Below are 15,287 nucleotides of genomic sequence, written 5' to 3' on the forward strand. Positions count from 1 at the left end.
TCATATTTGCAAAGTGACCTCTGGGGACCAAAACTACAGCACATGGCCTTTGTGGGGATGTTTGCTGGGCATTCTCTGGGCAGTGCTGATACCTGAGGAATACTGGAGAGGGCGGCCACAGGGGAGGTGGGGCTTGCATGGTCTCAAGCTGTGTCACCAGCTCTCACCAAGTCTCAGTTTCCTCCTGAGGACAGTCCTGACGGCAGGTCCTGCAAGACTAGGGAGTGAGGACAATATGGCAACAGGAGTCTCTTGAGTCTCTCGTGAGAAACCGCCACACACCCAGTCCACTTCTGGCTGAGAACGCAGAAGTAAGTGTGATTCAAGCCCTGAGCTCACAGAGACCTCCCAAGCAAGAGGCCATCAGGACTTTCAGGGGACAAAGGAAGCCTGGACCATAATAGGAGGCATCCAGTACACACCGAATGACCTGAACCGGCAGTGAGAAGCTGGTCCCATCTCTTCTCTGCTCAGCAGCCTGCCTGGCCCCCTGTTTCCCTGAGAGGAGGTCTGTTCGTACCGCTCCAGCATACTATGCAGCAAGCTCTGTCCTAGAGGACCTCTCTAGATGTGAGTTCCAGAATGTTCTCTCCCAGATCTCCAATTAACGCAGGAGTCCTGTGCATCCCTTCCTGGGATCTAGCGGGGTTGTAGGCTTAAAGGCTGCCAGGCCAGACTAGCAGGTAAGGGGTGAGGCAGGATAGGATGCTGGTAGGGAGGGAACAGCAGTAGGAGACCAAGAGCAGCCGTGAACTAGTGCCCCACAGACATTTGTATCCCGGTGCTCAGAACACCTGATATGTCAGTCTCACCGGGGCTCTGCCGAAGGAGAGCCTGTCTCGCACATAGCTGTCAATTCCTGCAGCACTTCTTCCATGAAGTCTGCGAGGGTGCTGCCCACAGGACGGACTCTTGTCTTTGAAGACTTAACATTTTGGATTCCTATTGGACTCTTATTGTTCCCTCAGACAATGAGCACTCATAACATGCAAGCTTGATTTCCCAGGAGACATCTGCATACTTTATCTCATTTAATGGATCTGTTATTCCAACATGTCTGTGTTGCTGAGTAACATAGACAAGCACAGAAAAATATAACAAGTAATTAGAGAGGAGCCATGCACGTAAAGAATGATCTGGTAAAAATAGAACGTTGTAAAATTGAGGTGATAACAGAGAAATTAAGCAATTGATTCTTGGTCACAGAGGACCTGGGGATTTGAACTCCAGACTGGCTGGCTTAGGTATGTGGGTCCATCACCCTATGGCTACACTGTGCTCAGTTTAATGTGAACTTCAGGTAAACTATAAATAGCTTTCTAACAATTTTATTGAAGTTCTTTGATGAAGTGCTGTGGTGCGGGCATATGTCCCCTGAAGGCTCCCATATTAAAGGCTGGGTCCACAGGGTGGTATTACTGCGTGGGGGTTGAAGACCCTTAAGGAGGTAGGACTAATTAGGAGCCCTTGGGATATAGGGGTGTCCTTTTGATGGAGATTGTGGAACCCGTGTTCCTAGGCGGTAGAACAATTTTGACCCAGAACATGGCTGCTTTGGCAAGAGATCACATAAACTGAAGTGTGTGCAGAGGAGCTACTGAGGGTGGGAGGGACTTATGGGTCCTACAGAGAAAGGCCCTTAGGAAAGGTGGACAGCTAACTCTTCTTCCCACTGTGGCTGCAGAAAGCTGGACAGGGTCTCTCTGTACCTCAGATCCAACTCGCTGCTGATCGAAAATACCAGGAAAAGATTTGTATCCGTAACGAACATGTACAGACTCCTTGTTATGATTCCCTAAACAATATGGTCTGACAGTTATTTACATAGTATGGACATTGTATTAGGCATTTTCAGTAATCTAGAGATGCTTCCAAGCGTGCAGGCGCATGTGGAGGCTGCGTGCGATGCTGTGCTGTTTCCTATAAGGTCCTTGAACATCATGGGTTATGGTGTGGGGGACGTCTCAGAGCCAAACCTCATGATCCCGAAGGGCAACTGTGCTCTATCCAGCTCAGGGTTGGGGGAAATGACAAAATCATGCCCTGGGCCATCATTTCCCATCCTGGGATGCCCTCCGATAACCGGAAGCCACAAAATTATGTGTTTCGGTTCCCTGAGTCAGAAACGGACAGGTTGCGGGGAGAGCAACCTGCCTTTCACATGTAGCTTCTCAGGCTGGGGCTCCGCACTTCATCTCCCCGCTTCCCCTCAGGACAGTGTGCTCTGACCCAGGACAGATCAGGCAGGGTTGGGGACACGGTCTTCTTTTCTTACCTTGGGGAGGAAAGGAGAGAAAACCCCATCTCCTTCCTTCTGGGACTCTGTGGCCTCCACCATGTCCCACAGTACCAGTCCCTCAGCTCAGTTGAATAACAAGTTTATTTATTAATTCGTTTTGCAAACAATATCTGTGATGCCCAGGTTTGTTTTGAAGTCCCAAGCTCTGAGGATCCTCCTGCCTCAGCCGCCCAAGTAACTGGGACTATCTGTGTTTGCAACCATGTCCAGCTTTAATAAGTGTTTCTGAAACACTTAATTGAGATATCTTTCTAGGTGTTGATGAGCACGGCATACAAAAAGTCTTGTTCTTTTAGAGCCACCCTCTGGGAGATGTGGGAGATGGCACACCCGCTAGAAAGTGAAATAAGAGCTTGTCAGGCATGATGAGTTTCATGGAGAAAAATGAAGCATTCAGGCTCATGGCGAGACAAGAACCCCCTGCCACGGGCTTGGAGCTGGGGCAGAGTCTACAACCAAACACCATAACTTCAGCGCTCAGCTTCTTCTTACTGTGCACCGACACCAGCCAGGATCGGTCCTGGGTGTCCCCCAAGTACCACCCTGATCATCTCACAAAGACGCTGGGAGTTTGACACCTTTTTCTATTACACCTTTTTGATTAGACCAGGACACGGGCTGGAGAGGTCCAGAATGTCCATGGAACAGGTCCAGAAACTGGCTGGACACTGTCCAGAGTAACACAGACCACAGCACCCCAATTCAGACTGGTTAGAAGCTCCCCCACTGAGCTCATAATTCTTCCAAGTCTTTCAGAGTGGGGAAGGTGAAGCCATCATTTATCTTTCTTCTCCCCCATGTCAGGACGATTTGAATTCAGGCCCCTAGGAGTTTCCTGGAAAGTATCCCAGGAAAGATCAGTGCTTCTACTTGGGTGTGGTGGTGGTACCTGACTGTCTCTCTGCCTAGGCATCAAAGAGCTCCTTCATCCCATTTCCTAAATTGCCTTCTATATGAGGTTGAATACGTCCTCTCTGACCAAAGCCATAGGTTGATGCAGTCACCACTGCTGGTTCCTTAGAAGGTAACAGTGCTTGGAGAGAGCAATTTTCAAGAGATAATTGAAGTGAAATGTGGTTCTTGTTTGTTTGCTTTTTGAGACAGGGCCTTTCTATGGTCGTCCTGGAACTCCCTATGTAGATCAGGCTGTCCTGAACCCACAGAGACCTGCCTCCCTCTGCCTCCAAAGTGCTGGGATTAAAGGTATGTGTGCCACTACACCTGGCTTTAAAAGTGTTTCTTAGGATGGGCCCTAATTAAATATGGCATCTTCAAAACGAAAGTGCAGAGGGTTGGGGATAGAGATCAGTGGTAGAATGTTTGCCTAATGTACAGGTGGCCCTGGTTCCAATCAGAAAAAGGAGGAAAGGAAATCAGGTAGGAAGGCAAGAAGGCAAAAAGGAAGGGAGGGAGGAAGGAAGGAAGGAAGGAAGGAAGGAAGGAAGGAAGGAAGGAAGGAAGGGAAGAAGAAAGGAACGAAGGAGGGCCAGCCAGGAAGGAAGAAAAGGAGGAAGAAAGGAAGGAAGGAAGGAAGGCAGGGAGGGAGGGAGGAAGAGAGGGAAGAAGGAATAAAGGCTGGGAGGGAAGGAGGTAGGCAGGCAAAGAGGGAGGGAGGGAGGAGGGAGTGAGGAAGGGATTAGGATGTGTACATCTGCAGAGGGACAGCCCGGTGGGGATGGAAAAGGAGGAAAGCAGTCCCCCACCAGCTAACGAGAGGGATCCTAGGAGCCCTGTGGGTTCCTTGACCTGCACTTCCAGCCTCAGGAGCTGTAGGGAAACACATTTCTGCCGTTTAAGCCATTCCACTGCCAGTACTTGCTATGGCAGCCATAGACTCTCCACCTCCACACCTCCCTCACCCACATCTGGGGGCCACCTCTCCCTGGGTGGAGGTGCAGCCCCCAACTTCTGGTGCTGCTTGGCCAGATCTTGGGAATAGAGGTCAAAGCTTACTGACATCCCTTCTGTCAGAGCTATGTTTCCTAGCTGACACTCCAATATGCAACCCTTCCGCCACACCGCCCTCACCACATAGGCGTTCCGCGCCCTGTCATTCCAATCTGCCTGCAGTCAGCAACACTCACATTTCACTCCGCATGATTCCACAGAGCTGACATGGAGAGATGTCGACTTTGGCCGAGACAGCTGTGTTCTGCCACTCTGACATCTCTCAGGCCCTGTGGATATCCCCAGACCTCTGGCTTGCTGGCCCCTCCTTATGCTGACCTGCCTGTCCAATTGTGAGGCTTGGCTAGCTTTCCACTCCGCCACCGCCCTGCTAATGAGGGGACCTTCTTCCTCCATGTGTCACCAGCAACCTGCCCACTACCATGACCTCTTTGTGCTCATCTTCATGTGGGACCCTCCTCACTGTCCTGGCTCTACCCTGCCTGCCCCGAGACCAGACCCCTTTCCCAAGCCCCTCACCCAGTGCCCTAGGCTAACTGCCTCTGTTCAGCCTCAAGGCCCATGGTGAGTGTTCAAGCCACTCATACAACCTTCTGGGGTATCCCTGCTCTTCACCTGCTGTGTGAGTTGCCCTCTCTAACTGAGCAGATGTGGTCAAGCAAGGGAGGCCTCTTCACAGTTTGGCCATAGCCCACTGAACTGGTTATGTTCATGACACTTCTGACACCAGAAACACGGGGTTTCTGACACTGGGACTGATTCTCTGTCTCTCTGGACATCGAGTGGGCACCCAGTCACTCAGATAAACCCTGGTGCTATCAACCTGAGGTGTCAGACCCTACACATTTACAAACTCAGTCCTCAGGACTGGCACCTATTGCTGACGATACCAGGTTAAAATTCTAGGCCTGCTCTGGGTTGGGGGTACCCCTAGTCCATTTACTTGAATGGCTTTGCATGGCTCCGAGGGTCATTTTGCTTATGACAGCTAGCTCGCTGTCAAGAATGCAGCTCAGGGGCTGGGGAGATGACTCTGTCAGTAAAACACTCGTTGTATGAATGAGAGGACTTGAGTTCGATCCCCAGCACCTACATGAAAGCTGGGCATGGCAGCATGTGCCTGGAACCCCTGTGCTGGAGAGACAAAGGTATGAGGATCCCTGGGGCTTGATGATCAGACAGTCTGGCCTAAAGTGGTGATATCTGGGTTCAAGGAGAGGCCCTGTCTCAAATAACAAGGTAGAGGCTATTTGAGGAAGACATTTGATGTCAACCTCTCACCTCAACAAGCATGCACATATATGTACATAGCACATGTATGTACATACATACACAAACACAGAAAGAGAGAGAGGGGGGTTTGGGAGAAGAGGGAGAATACAGCCCAGGTGCAGCAATCAAACGCACAAGATGCACAGGGCAGGGTATGGGGTAAAATGATGCAAGGCTCTCCTGCCCTCTCTGGATGCTGCAGTCTTTCGGCAGCTCTGGGCACCTCTTGCTCACTACCCCACTCCTAATCCCCGCCATCCAGCTGTTTATAGAGGCTGGTGGCCAACAGCAGACAGTTCCCATTCAGATATTAGCCATCTGTGATGGACTGATATATCCCTCCTCCCCTTGCCCTGGAAAGTGGGGTGAGGGGCTGCCATTTTCCAGCCTCTCTCATCAGGTCCTCTCCTGAAGCAATTTAGGGGTCCCCAGCCACTATCAATCTTATTAGCATGCAAAAGACATTCTTATCTCCATGGAGAGACCAGAGTTTTAGGGGCTATGTTCCAGGCTTTGGGGACAGAGACTAAATATAATTTTTTTTTTATTGCTATATCACACCTGGGCACATGTGTGACTTCAGCAAATCTTCCTTTCCCCAAAGTAATGAATGAGTCTGTTTGTTGACACCGAATGCCCCCAAAGCAGTCCTTTTGCCTGCAGCAACTTCCCCCTTCTTTCCTCATTACTCCAAACCCTGCCACCCTCAAGTACTGGGATTTAAACTCAGCCATTGATACTAGCTGTGTGACCTTGACCCACTTTCACAGTGCCTTACTGATGAGGCACTCCCTCCCAAGAGCAAGATGTTACATGCCCCTGGGTTGTGAGCTTCTGTGGGACAGAGGTATTTCTGATTCCCTTTTACATAGGGTCTGACAAGGGTCAGAGAAGTATCTGTGGGACAAGCAGGTTTGGGCCTCAGCTCTGGCAGCTACTTCTGACCTTTGGACACTCACATGACCTCTCAACACCATTGTATAGCAATTTCCTCTGGACTGAAATACTCCAACCCAGAGGGAAGCTCTTTAAGACTCATGAATTTGTAAAGAAGGCTCCTTAAGCCTCAGGAAATAAACAACCTGCGCGTCTTAGGAAGTCCCTGAGACTTATCACAAGGCCTCTCCCTCCACAAAGTTATATAAGTAGAACAAACTGCTGAAGAGAGGAGATTCCTCCATCTGTTGAGCTGTCTGTATGTGTTCAGAGGGTTTCAGCTTTTATGATGTGTCATCCAGGCTGGGGACTTAAAGTGACACAGCTGGCTGTGCATCTACACCCATTTTATAGTTTGCTGGGAGGACGTAGCAGGAAAGCGCTCAGGACCCACTTGGTCAATAGTGACACCCTCTGCACCTAGCTTGGTACTTGTCCTCAGGTCAGCTGACCAGCATAGCAGGCTTTTAGCTCACCATCCCCTTCTCCTCCTCTTCTGGGCCTGGCCATCCTCCAAGTCTTGGATTCTGCCTCTCCATCACCTGAGCCCCGGCCCCAGCGCATCTTCTGCAGTTTTATAGATAGCCTTTGACCTACAGTAATTCGACTTCTGACTTTTAACTTAACGGGGGGGGGGTGGTGCAAAAGTGATTCACATTCAGTAGCAGCCGCACTTCTGTAGAGAATTTTGATTTTCCTCACCGAGCAGTTTGCAGTGTGCTGCTTTTTCTTGATGCAGGCTAGCGGCGGTGAGGGCAGCACCAGGCAGCCACAGGCTGATGAGGGAAGACAGCCGAGGTTCTGCCGCGTCTGCCCACTGAGCTGTGACAATCAGCAGGACAGGTGCATTTTTGGTCGTCTCTGACCATGTCCACTCGTGACAGGCTGTAATTCCCACTGTAAGTGGAGGGGCATGTGTGTAGACAGCGTGTTCTTAGGAAACTATATCCCCATCCGTAGAGTCCTTGGAATTGGTCCTTCCCCCACACTTCCTTACTTCCTCTCTGCGTCAGATTTCTAGAAGTAACAGTCTAGACACAGTTCATTCAAATCCCGACTCTGTTTACAGCTGTCCACCCTGGCAAGTCTTTTCTTTTTTTTTTTTTTTCCCTCCATGCCTTGGTTTCCTCCCCTGTAAAGCGGCTTCATAATCTTGACCCCACCATCACATTAAAGGAGCTTATGCTTGCTACGCACAGGAAGAGCTGAGTGTAGCTGTTGGTGTTGCTTTGCTTGGGTCTGAGGAGCCTCACCTCCCGTGTCATCCTCAGCTGGCTGCAGGCTGACTCCTTCCCACCACCTACCAAAGGCGCTCCAGTCGGAATCACTCACTACCTCCCAGTGGCCACAGCACCCACCTTCCAGGCATCAGCGTCTCTGCAGTATTTGACAGGACGGGAAGTGATTGAGAGGGGTGTTGGCTGCGGAAGTCCCGGGAGGACATAAAATCATGGCCAGAAGAGCTCACGGGACAGCTTTATGGTCAAAAGGGCACATGATACAGGATATCACAGTGCCCAGTATGTGCCCTGGCATACGGGGGCTGTGACAGATTTCTGTTAACTCTCCCCAGAGCAGCACCTGGGGTTCTCTGATGAATGAGCAGCAGGACTGGGAGAGTGCTCACTGGGAGCTAGCACCCTGTCATGTGAGCAGCTGGGAGTAGGTGCGGGAGGAACTGTTGGGGAGATGTTAACCCTCCATGCTCAGTCCCCGGGTCCCCAAGAGGAAGCTCTTCCTTTTCAGCTCCAGCAGCCTGACTCCTGCGCCGTGCAGAGTAGCCTGGTTTGATCTCTTATTTATTACAGAGAATATTCTCTGTCATGGTGAGTAGAGGGGAAGGAGTCTGGGGAGCCTCGGTTTTCACTGCTGACCTCACAGCTGGCTTGTTGCCGACCCTGGCACCTCCAATGGCCACCGACACCGCATCCTTTCTCTGCTCATTCACTGTTTTCATTCATTGTGCTGAGCACTCTTTGTGCACCAAGTCCTGAGTCAGGTGGAGGACAGGCTAGAACAAACATGGAAACTATTATTCAGGCTGAATGATAGTCCCGAATGCCTGTGCTCTTCACCCACATCTCAGCACCTGTGTTTCTTCCCTTATATGGCAGTGTAGGCCATATGGACCAATTAAAGAGTCTTGAGAGTAGAGAGGAGCTCTTGGCCTGGCCAGGTAAAACCAATCAATATCTTCACAGGCCTCTTGGAGGTGAAGGTGGCAAATCTTTGGCCCAAAGGAGGTATTGCAAACAGACCGAATGGCACTAGAGTTCTCTCTGCATAAAGAAGGGCGCTGTACACCAGGGAATGTAGGCAGCCATTGACTGCTGAGAAGGTCAAGAAACAGACCTTCTGTTTTTTGTTTTTTTTTTTTTTTTTTTTTTTTTCTTTTAGACAGAGATTCATGTGTAGTCTTGGCTCTCCTGGACTCACTTTGTATACCAGGCTGGCCTTGAACTCAGAGATCTACCTGCCTCTGGTAGACTAGTTAGGAGAGAAAGAGGGTTAGTGGGGAGAGTGGGAAGAGTTCTCTTTGGCTGCTTTCTGCTGTTTAGTGTTGTGGGGTTCTTTGTCAGGATACCTAGTAGTCCATCGAACCAGCAGCCTTCTTCCTCCTCTTCTTCCTCACTCTGGGCTCTGGTATTTATACCCTGCCCAAGTCCTCAGAATTAAACTATCTGCAACTATCTGGCAAAGACCATGCCCCCATACAAGGCAGTTATTAGCTGTGGAGGAACTGAAAGCAGCCCTATATCCCACACTTGGGATTAAAGCAGAAACATAATATAACTGGGTTTTTAAAGAAACCAAAACTTCCACTACAGTGGGAAGCATGGCAGCATGCAGGCAGACATGGTGCTGGAGAAGCAGCTGAGAGTTCTACATCCAGATCTGAAGGTAGCAGGAAGAGAGAGTGATACCAGGCCTGGCTTGAGCTTCTGAACCCTCAAAGTCCACTTCTAGTGACATACTTCCTCCAACAAGGCCACACCCCTTATCATGCCACTCCCTGTGAGTCTTTGGGGGCCATTTTTATTCAAACCATCACATTCTACTCCCTGCCTGCCACAGGCTTGTAGCCACATCACAATGCAAAATGCATTTAGTTAGTCTAACTCCAAAAGTCCTCAGAGCCTCTAAGTCTTAACCCTGTTTAAAAGTACAAAATCTCTACAGAGACATGTAATCTCTTAACTGTGATTTTTGTTTTGTTTGGTATAAAACAAAACAAAACAAAAAAGCAGATCACATACTTCCAATATATAATGGCACAGGATATATATCACCATTTTAAAAGGAAGGTAAGTTAACATACTGAGGAAATACTGGACCAAGCCAAGACCGAAACCAACCAGCTGGGAAAACTCAAAACTACCTTCAGGCACTTAAGCAGTCATTAACAAGTGGATATTTTTGTGAGGATGTGATCCACCTAATGGAGTTGTAGAGGGGACCTGGAAAGCTCCCTGGGGAGTTCCTTGCTAAGTTAGATCTTAAAGAATGCTGAGGCCTCCCTGGGGCGAAATGGGAAAGGAGATGGCTTCAGGACCAAAGAGCAGATTCAGAGACAAACCTGGTATGTGAGGTGACAGTAAATATTTGGGGATCATGGGAAGCTGATCCCCAATGGAGGATCAGTGAATGGAGACTCAGAGCCATGGAGAGGAGACAGGAAAGGTAGATACAGCCTGGGCATCTTCACATGAGAAGGCTGAGACTTAATTAATCCATGGAGAAACGGGAAGCTAGTTTAGTGAATTATGTGAATGGCTTAAAATCTCTGGTCCACCCCCGGCTTGTTGCAAGGTGACTTTCCATCCAGGGTTCAGCATATTTTCTCCATTTTGACACACCCATTTAGCTGTACATACTACCTTGGACACTAGTTATGTATGTTAAGTATGTGTCAATTCTGAGCCCGAGTCTTGAGAGACCTCACACATTTTGAGAGGAGCATGTGAACATGAGGTCCGGGCTAGAGCCAATCCTCTGGTTTCCCTCAGACCACGAGTGGCTCACTCAAGGTCAGTTAGCCTTAGCCAACCTACGGGTACATATACTATGATGACAGTGGTTCTGAGTCATGCAGCCTTAGGGAGGTGTGTTATGTGGCAATAAATTACTAATATCTCAATTATAGAAAGAGATAGAGAAGGGGTGGTCGCAAAAGAGACAAGAGAACCAAGGAGCCTCACTGCTGTCCAGAGATCCAAGGGGAGATGATACATTAGCCACAGGATACATCAGCCACAGGATATTCGTGGCTGGAATATCAGAAGGATGAAGCTCCAGCAGATTGAACAGAACTTAGATTTGGCCACAGGATAGTGTTGAATCACACTGAGACTGAAGTGCGCTGGCTGCTGGGGGCCTGAAGGCGATGGGACAGAGGAAACGGGAGAGCAGCCAAGTTCTTTGAAGATGGTGACTGTGGAAGAACAGGGAGTGGGTGGGGTGCCATGTGGTGTTTCCTGAGGATGGAGGTACTAGATAGGGTTTGTTGATGGTTCTGAAGTAGTCTGAGTTAGAATGTTTAAGAAAATAATCGCCTGGAGGCAGGCATAATGGCACATGCCTGTAATCCCAGCACTCAGGGGCTGAAGCCAAAGAATGGCTGTAAACTCAGAGCTAGTCTGGAGCACACAGTGGGTTCCAGGACAGCCTGGTTACCTAGTGAGACCAAGTCTCAGGAGACAAACCGACAACCAAAACAAAGAGCACTGCTGAGCAGCGAACTAGACGGTAGAGGGTGAGCAGGGCAGGTGAGAGGCAAAGGAACCAGAGTCAGATTAGTGGTCCAGGGCAGAGTGATGGTGGCCTTGTCCAGAACAGGAGCCGAGCAAGCGGAGGGCTGGAAGAAGTGGCCTATTTGGGATATGTGTTCCCTAGTTACTGTCTTCTCCCCCTGTGGAGACCAGCAGGCCTTGGCAATGGATCAGGCTATGTGAGCATGCCTGTGTGGCGTGAAGGGAAAAACAGGATGATTTCCAGGTTTTTGCCTGGAAGCTGGGTTAGGAGTAGACACAGCCTTTGCAGAGGAGTCATTTTGCTTCAGGGATGCTGGGCTTGAGACACTTGTTGGATAAACAGAAGCAGACATGAGGGAAGCCATCGAGAGTGTGGACAGGCACCAGGGGAAAGATCTGAACTGGAGATACAGACTTGGAGGCTCTAGTGAACTTGGGGCTTTTAAATGCATGGGGCCAGCTGAGAGTCGTGTGGAGGAGTGAAGGCTGTGGGAGTGGGTGGATGGAGTTCAAACTCTATGGCACTTTCTAATACTAGGAGGACAGAGGCTGTGGCTGTCTCCCTTTGCATGCCTGTGGGCCGGGCCGAGAGGCACGCCCGGTATGTGGCAGAGACCTGACAGAGTGAGAAGACTGTCCTAGGTGTGGGCAGGCCAAGGGCTGAGTCCTGTGAGGGTGTCACCATGTAGCCTTTCCTCTGTCTGACGTGGCCTGGAATATCCAGGACCTAGACTCAGAAAATCTCACTGTTCTTACCACCAAGCCACTGACCACTGTGTCTGAGCCACCTGTGGCCATCCTGCCTCTTGAGCTCTTGTCCACTGGAAGGCTGAAAGGTTGTTCTAAACCTTAGGAGTTTCCTGGGGCAGAAAGAGGACCAGGTGGGGGGTATCCCTCAAATGTGGTTTGAACCCCAGGAAATCACACCCCCGACTGACTGCACCTTCCCTATTCACGGAGACACATGCTGCTGGGTGTCCCCAGCCTGCACACCTCTCCAGGATTTCTTGGAGAAGCCTCATGAGAATTCTCCAGATCTGGAGACATATCTCAGGCTTTTAGTCTTTGTGATCCAATCCTGTTGGCTTTTTGAGGCAGACAACTTGGAGCTTTGCTGGTTCCCATGGGGCTGCAACTCTGCCCTAGCCAGAGCTGGTTTTCTGTATAAACACTTCCTGAGAAGTCACTCCTGGGGAAGCAGAAGCAAGAGGCACCAAGGGAGCTGGCCATGCCAGAAGGGGACAAAGCAGATCCCACAGAACTCCAATCAGGAGGCCAAGAAGTCTAGGAAATCCTGGAGAGAAGAGGGGTGGGAAAACTGTCAGCAAGCACAAGGTCTTCACTTCGTAAAACACAGTTTGAAAAGTGTAGCAAAAAGATCCTCTCTGATCCCATCACACTGGGAACCACTACGGGAACCTCAGGCCTGCCTAATGCTCCTCCCTGGGTCTCCCCAGGTGCTGGCTGGCTCTCTCATCTCTCCCTGGCAGCAGTCTATGAAGAAAGTGCTTTTGAAGCCACCTTTCCAGTCAGACAGTGGTGTTTTGGCTTCCACTAGTGGTCATGTACTGGAAAGTCTGTCTAGAAACCATCGGTTCTCATCAGTTCATTATCCTGTCTACCTCAGCTTTGGCTACTTACTGATACAACATCAGCAGCCCCTGACGGCTAGGGTTGTTCAAAGATTAAATGAGGGCTGAAGAGATGACTCAGAAGGCCAGGGGATCCTGATTTGGTTCCCAGCATCCACGTAACAGCTCAGAACCACCAATCACTGCAGTCCTAGGTGAGCCAATGCCTTCTTCTGATCTCCGTGGGCACCAGGCACAGATGTGGTACCCACACATACATGCATATAAAAAAAAAGGAATAAAACCTAAAAATGGTGACACGAGATTGATAGCGTGCCCCAGTGTTCCCAGCTCAGTGTGAGCTTGTAAGCCCGGCTTACCATCCTCTCTCTCCACCTTCCTAGCCCCCCTTTCCTTCCTGGCATTTCGTTCCCTCTCTTCTATCTTCAGGCTGTGAGCCCCCCAGGAGTGCCCTGACCATAGCCTGAGCTCCTGGGGGCAGATGAAAGGTTGCCGTTTTCATCCAAGACCAGCTCCAGCTTGTTTCCAGAGCTGTTTTTACCTAGAACCAAAGGGCTCTTAATTTGCAGACTTTCAGGGCTGAGCCTGGGAAAGTGCCAGGCAGACCAGGCCTCGTTGTCACCTTGCTCAGTGGCCCTCTCTGGACACTCTGGGCCCAGGATCCGGCTCCACCCGTGCTGTCTCTGACTTACCTGGGATAATGGGCTGGAACATCTTTACAGCTCAGGGTTGCAGCCCAGGGCCAGGGACACTGATAAGTAGGTTCATGCCTCACTCATTTTGGAGCCTCCTAGCTCCAACCCCTTGCCAGTAATCAGGGATGTGCAGGAGGCCCTAAAACCATCAATGCTGTCAGCATTGGCTCCTTCACACCAACGGTCACTGATAAGCCCAGTCATTTTCCATCAGCCACTTACCTGCCACCACAGTGCCATATGCAAGTCAATTATCACAGATCTATCCAGGGACACATATCCAATCTGGGTCAGCTGCTATAGCATGCAGAAACTTCTAGTCTTCACCTGACAGCTTCTGATACCTGGGAAGCAGGCTCCAAGAGGCTCTTTCAGTTTTGCTGCACTAGCCTGTGTCTGGGCTTTAGCTCCAGGAAGCAGACTCCTATCCCCAGGACACTGGATGGTGGGACAAGGCCTATGTGACTAAGTCCTTGGGCTTCCCTGGACATGCACAGCCTATGGGCGTTGAGGTCTTTGATTCAGGAAGATCTGGTGTTCATTCCCCAATTCTCCACTCACTCACCGTGTAACCTCGGGGATAGGAAACACCTGCTCTGATCCTGCTCGATTTACAACCTGGAGGGCTGATATCTGGTCAACACGAGATCACCAAAGAACAAGCCCCCGTCTTGGGGTGGTGCTTTTCTGTGGGCTGGGCAATGGGTCTGGGGCTTTGGACTCTACCCCTGAGCTACACCCACAGCTTCCTTTTACTTTTTATTTTGAGACAGGGTCTCCCTAGGTTGCCCAAGCTACCCTTGAGGTTGCTCTGGAGTCCAGCTAGGCCTTGAGATTGCAATGCTCCTGCCTCAGACTCTATGGTAGCTGGGATTACTGGCCTCAGCCTGCTCTGGGGGCTCTCCTGAGCTTCCTTTGGTTATCTGTGAGCTGGGCTATGAACGTCTATCTCACAGGAGGTTGGGATGGCTCCAGCAGGACACTAGACACAGCAGCATTGTATATTTGGAGTGCTGAGCACCCTGTAGCAGCAACGGGAAGGTCTTGACGAGGAGGCCTTCAGAGGAGATGAGCCAGGTCTTTGTTCTTCTTTAGCATCATGGCAGGAGAGAGAGGAGGAGCTGGAGAGGGTAAGCTGCATGCTTCATATTGGAGCTGGGCTAAGAAGTATGGAGGATAAAGGCCCACTGAGAGTGACGGATGACAAAGGCTCACTGTCCAATCGCCTGGACTACTGGCTTCTTCTCACTGTACCCTCCCACCATGCCTGGCTGCATTGATTTACTTGAAAGTTTTAATGGGTTATAATTGGAAAAGGCCTGGGTGAGATTTGCATATTGATTTGACATTTAAGTATATGATTAAATAAAAGCTGACTGAGGTCATCACTTGACTAAATTGGCTTAATGAGTGTTGATTACCCTGTGCATGTTAATTTCATTTACTCTGATTACTCCATCTATCTTTCCCAGAGATCTATCAGCACCTTTGACTCAATTGGACTTGATGGGACATGAAAGAGGGTAGGGGTCAGTGGGTGGGGGGAGTCCCTAGTCCATCTGCCTGGTTATCTAGCTGTCCCTGGAGCCTGGGAGGCTCTGACCTACTGCTGTGTTCTTTCTCTTCCCCTGACTCCCACGGGCTCCCTCCTAATCACACGAGCTGATCACCAGCCCTTGCTAACCAGGAGTACTGCCACTTTGCTGCCAGAGAGAAATCAGGCGCTGGCAGGGAGCAGAGTGGGGGTGACCGTGACACCCATGAGAAGTGTTTCTAGTTTCCCACACCACACCCCTCCCTTCCTGACATATGCAGGAAGCTGCCTTGGATGTCT

Source organism: Meriones unguiculatus, chromosome 3, assembly GCF_030254825.1.
Source record: "Meriones unguiculatus strain TT.TT164.6M chromosome 3, Bangor_MerUng_6.1, whole genome shotgun sequence".
In the NCBI taxonomy this organism is placed as follows: domain Eukaryota; kingdom Metazoa; phylum Chordata; class Mammalia; order Rodentia; family Muridae; genus Meriones; species Meriones unguiculatus.